Source organism: Rutidosis leptorrhynchoides, chromosome 5, assembly GCF_046630445.1.
Source record: "Rutidosis leptorrhynchoides isolate AG116_Rl617_1_P2 chromosome 5, CSIRO_AGI_Rlap_v1, whole genome shotgun sequence".
NCBI classification, from domain to species: Eukaryota; Viridiplantae; Streptophyta; class Magnoliopsida; order Asterales; family Asteraceae; genus Rutidosis; species Rutidosis leptorrhynchoides.
This window is the reverse complement of record NC_092337.1, coordinates 69,431,522-69,437,220: the sequence shown is the minus strand read 5'-3', so window position 1 is coordinate 69,437,220 and position 5,699 is coordinate 69,431,522. Positions and strand designations below refer to the sequence as shown.

The 5,699-nt window shown below is 32.4% G+C and overlaps 1 long non-coding RNA gene across 1 annotated transcript; it reads left to right on the top strand.

Moving 5' to 3' along the window:
- The first annotated feature begins 2,678 nt into the window (after nt 1–2,678).
- LOC139849500 (uncharacterized) lies at nt 2,679–5,493 on the top strand. Its single transcript, XR_011759958.1, has 4 exons — nt 2,679–2,814; nt 4,180–4,545; nt 4,758–4,851; nt 5,310–5,493. It is a non-coding gene; the product is annotated as an uncharacterized lncRNA (long non-coding RNA).
- The last annotated feature ends 206 nt before the right edge of the window (nt 5,494–5,699 follow it).

Sequence of the window (5,699 nt, the reverse complement as noted above, 5' to 3'; positions counted from 1 at the left end):
TTACGCTGCAAATTGACGGATGGAAGTTAATGTTATACTCTGTAATTTTTTAATAAAATTTTATTATACTCCGTATTTATTTAATGTATTAAATTAATGACATCATCATAAGGGCTTAGATTTTTTTCTTTTGATTTTTGATTTTTTGTTAATAAAGGAAATAGCCTAATAATGACATCATCATTATAGGATTTTAATAGAAACTATAGAAGATTAAGAAATGGAGCTTGTAGCTGGCAAATATATTGCAGTTGAACTTGTTTTCATTATTGATTGGATTCTAATTGTATCAATATCAATAAACTTGTATTTTTAGTATTTGTAACTTTAATCTAAATGCTACCGATATTAATCCAAATTTGAACGTAATGACTACTTGCAGAGGTCTCGAGAATTTATGGGCCTAGATCGAAGTGGAGAAAAAGGCCCATGGGCCCTAACATAAAATATAGAAAAAGGCCCATGGGCCCTAACATAAAATTTACATATTAATTAATAGACAAAAGTTATGAATAGTATCAGGGGCATTTTTGACTTTTCACCCCCCTTTTTTTTAACTAAATTTCATTTTACCAACAAAGGCCCCCTCACTTTTTTGAAAAATTCAAATCGGCCCCCCAAACAGGGGGGTAAAGTGTCAAATAACCATTTTCATAAAAAAAATCTTAAATAAACTCCACCCAAATATTCAACGGGTTATATCTTCTCGCTCGCAACGAGTTAAATTTTTCCGACACCATCGTTAAACTCGAAATAATTTTAGGAACACAATGTCACTAGTTATACGCAAAACGGACGCTTTTTAAAAAACGCTAAATATTTGGGGTACTTTTCATACACGTTGATTTTGCGTTAAATTTTTAAAAGTCGACAATTCCATAGCGAAACGCGGAGATACACATATATTGTTAATTTAAAATAACATTTAAATCTCTCACGGGTTATACCTTTTAGTTCGACTCGAGTTGCGCTTCAACGACATCATCGTTAGCCACAACATAATTTTACTAAACGCTATAAAATACATTAAAAATCGAACCCCCAACGCGAAGCGAGGGTTCAATAACTAGTATATACTATTTTAAAAAGGCAAATTCGACCTTTCTAAAATGTTAGTGGGCTTTGAGATCTCTTTTTTCTAAGACTTTTGATTGTTGTTTTTGGACCTACTGTTCTTTGTCTCCGCTGCTTCAGTTGTATTTTCCTAGTTCCGCGACTTCTCAAATCTTCGATTATATCAGTATATATTAAAAAAATTGGGCCAATGAAGATCGTGGGCCCTGAGCGGTCGATCACTTTGCTCCCCTTCGGGCCTCCCCTGACTACCTGTACTTCATTTTTAAGTAATTAAGTTCGTTGTTTGGTTTTTTTCGTCTTTTATCTCACTGGAAGTTAATGTTAACGTTACACTCAATATCAAAAAAGTCAATATCAAGCGATAATATATATTTCCCACGTCCCTTGGAATAACTACATTTCGAGTCGTGATCTCTAGTAATCAGGTCACAAAATTCTTTTGACTTGTAATACGATCCAGATAACGGTTTTAAGACTTAATTAATACTTTGTATTTCTTTTTTCTTAATGATCCTTACCAATATAACCCAAAATACGTTTCTATGTTATAAGAGTACAACTAGGCAAACTAAAACTCTAAAAGAATGAAAAAGGAAATATCACTAAATTGGAACCGAATAACAAGATTGTGGCCAGATATAGATTCAATAATCAACATCATGATTCATGATCATGAATTCTTTATACTCCGTAATGAATAATGAGTGAGACATTACATCAATTGGTGTAGCTAAGGGAGTTGGCAAAAAAAGGTATGGTTTGGATTCACATGAATGTGATACATTTTGTAAAATTATTGTCATTTATTCATGAAAGAATGAAAAATCTATGTCTTTTTGTTTAAATACAGTATACGAATTCAAATACATATACATATGCATATACACATACACGTACACAATTACACATATTACACATACACATTATTATACATTACATTTACATTTTACATTACCTATTAAATATTAGTACATATTACATATTACATATTACATATACTAATATACTAATATAATAGTCCCCGCAGCTTTGGCTTAGTGGACATGTGGTGGTGCCTAGCACCCCCGCCGGGCTAGAGGTCTCAGGTTCGAGCCTCGTCACCTACAAAGGATATTATTTGAAAGAAATTCCTTGAGGGTGGCCCAAAGGGAAAGTTTTACCGACTCGCTCCGGGACTAAGGTCCGGCCCGCCTGCCCCGTATGAGATGGTTTAAGGGTCGGATCCCCTGAGTGTGGTTCGGGTTTCCTGCCCGAACGCGCGTGTGTGTGCAAATGATGACTAGGCTTCGGTCCGGACTGATGCAAGCTTGCCATTAAAAAAAAAAAAAATATCTATATCTATACTATCTATATCTATACTCTATACTATATATAATAACAAAAGTGAAAATAGATCATTTTAAGTTACTTCAACTAATCCTAGCCATTCATTAATTAATGATAACTAATCTAGACCATTCATTTTTCACTAATCTTCACCATGACCTCATAATTAATAATTAAGTACTTGATTGATTTGTTTGATTACCAAATTACCCTTTTGTCAAAAAAAATTGGGCGGCTCTCAATCTAATTTTAGGGTCTCAATAATTGGTTCACATTCAACATTTTACCAACAACAAAAAAAACTCTAAATCCTCTCAACCCATTACACAACGTCGATCAAACTCAATCGTCAATCAAGCAATTCGTTTCGAGATGATTCATTCAACCAATTCCATCGCAAAAATCAAATCGGTACGAATTTATCTAATCTGTTAATTTGTTTATCTAATACTCCAATATAGTAGATAAACAATCAAAAAATTTACACTGATCTAACTCATATGAGGGTATCTTCAACATTGAAAATTTGAATACAAACCATCTTGCTAGTGACGATTGAGTTGATTTCTACATTGGATTATTGAATTATATTTTATATGTGTCAATTATGAAACCCTAATTTGAGCAAATTATGATAATTTATGTATCGATTTATATGGTATCTGTGTGTATTATGCAACCCTAATTTGAGCTTATTATGATTTATATGTTATTTGTGTGAATCGATATATATGTATTTAGTTTTTGATAGATGCTGGATTGTGAGAGAGTAAAAAAGAAACTATTAATATGTTGAATTTTTGGGTTGAATTAAACAGGCACTATGAATTATTTAATCCTATAATTTGTTACATTTCATTATAGTTTTTATACCTCTTATTATTATTTGGACTTATTTAGATGTGGAATATCATACAATGACTGCATTTAACTTTTGGGGTTTCATGTATGGGTTAAGGTTTGATTGTTTGAATTTTAATCAGCATGGTTCACTTACACTTAATTATATATTTGTGTATAATGAAATTTTAATCCTATAATCCATTGTATGTTTACTTACACTTAATTATATATTCGTGTATGGTTTCTATTGAATTCTTGCATGCTCTTGAAACGATTTGCACTATTAGATATAGATATTTTTCTTATAAAGTTGAGAATCAGTAACAGAACATAACACTATCGAGTTGAAACCTGGGCGTGAATCTACTTATTAAGATATGACTATAATTATTAGTTAATAATCAATATCAAATAAATATGATTAAGTTATTTACAGAGTATAGAATTAGTCTGTAAATTCAGTTTAGGGACTGCTGTTTTGTTTACACATGTTCAGTCAGGGCGTATGGGTGAATTTCGGCAACGCCATTCAAGGTCAATTTAGATTTGGAAAATTGGTTTAAGGTTTTTTAAGTGCTACTGATTTTCAGGTTGTTGTACATGTTGAGTTTACACTAGGTGGGTTGGCTTGTGTATTATGTCAAGTGGTTGTCTTATTTTTATAGGGTTTCATTTGGGCGGGTCAATTCTGAGTTGAATGTGTACGGAGTATGTTATATTCAAGTGACTTTTTCTATCATTGTGGCATTTAAGTATGTTTCCTTGAGTTACTTGCAACCTATCAGTTCATACCGTTTAACCTTTTTAAGCTGACTTTTTAATTTTTGACCCATTTCAAATATTACATTTAGTACAAGTTATGATGGTTTTTATCAACCAGAATATATTCAAGTCTGCACTAATCCATAAATTTGTTCGTTTTTCATTTTACAGGTTTTGATATCATTCTGCATTGGTACCTTTGGTTATATTGTAAGTTAAGTTTTGTCCCTTTTCACCGCATCACACGAAGCGAAAGATTCAAGTTCCTCCAGTTCTTCTTATGTTAGCTTTAACGACAAAGCTCCAATGTTTTGGTCTAAGTTTTCACACTTTGTTGTTCCAGGTATTGGAACCACATCGATTCCTTGGTGATGCACCAAGCTAGTGATAGTTGAGCCGCTGTGCTACGGTATACATTCTGATTTTTTTTACGATATGGCGATCCGTTCTTTAGAGCCTGTTTTGAAGTACGGGGAACAGAATATCAGAAAAGCCGTTCCGTTAGCTCTTGGTCTCCTATGCATTTCGAACCCAAAGGTCCATATTTTGAAACTAATTAGCAAATACCTTTTGTTATGTTTGATGATAGGATGTAGTGGATTGTGTGGTTGATGAAGCTTTTTTTTTTATTGATTTTACAAGGTGGACTATATATAAAATATTGACATACGTGGGTCACTTACAAATTTAATTAGCTCGGGTTAAAATTGGCCAGTAATTTGAACTAATCTTTTGTTTGTGGACACCAGAAAATAAAGCTTGAAAGTTAGAAAGTCACAACAGAGACACACCTGATGCTTTTCAAACTGGAGCTCAAGTTATGAAAGCAATGCAAAAGGCTGTGTAAGTTCTAAATTCTATTATGGTGCACAACATGCACTAATTTGGTTGTGCATTATTGAACTTTTGCATTTATAATAGTCAAAGTGGGCGGGTTAGGTGATGATTTAAAGAATGTAATCGGTTTTGGTTGTGCATTATTGAACTTTTGCATTTATAATAGAGTCAAAGTGGGCGGGTTAGGTGATGATTTAAAGAATGTAATCGGTTGAACTGGGTCAAGTCGAGTAGACCTGATACATTTTTTGTCGGTAGTTACGTTTTTTTAATAGAAAATTGTGCATGTCAAATACAATATGCAAAAGTTCGCTAATTTCTATAACAATATGTACTTTCAAATTGTTCACTTTTTACATTAGTGATTTGTTTTGTATATCATAGATAATTTTAACTTGAATCAACCCATCTATAAGTGGGTGGGTCGAAATGGGCCCACTAATCATAGTTGTTTTACCTTGCAGTTCATTTATGTCTGTGGTTGGGAGATAGATTTCACTCACTTGGCCGGAAAATGATTTGTTGATAGAGGAGACTATAATTCGATGACAAATTTCACAACAAATTTCATGTTCAAAGTTTATTTTTGATAATAATTCAAACTATTATTTTTTGGTAATAATTAAAACTATCTAAAAATAATAATAATTGTATTACCTAATAATTTATAAATCATAATTTATTCTTGATTAGTTTCATGGAAAAGCTCCGCGAATTCGCGGGTATTATTCGATAGCTTTATTATATGATTTCGTCCGTTAACTTGCAACCATTCAAATAATATCAGATATTAGTTTATGAAGTTTCAAATTACTTCTTGATTAGTCTCATAAATAAGCCTCGCGAATTCGCGG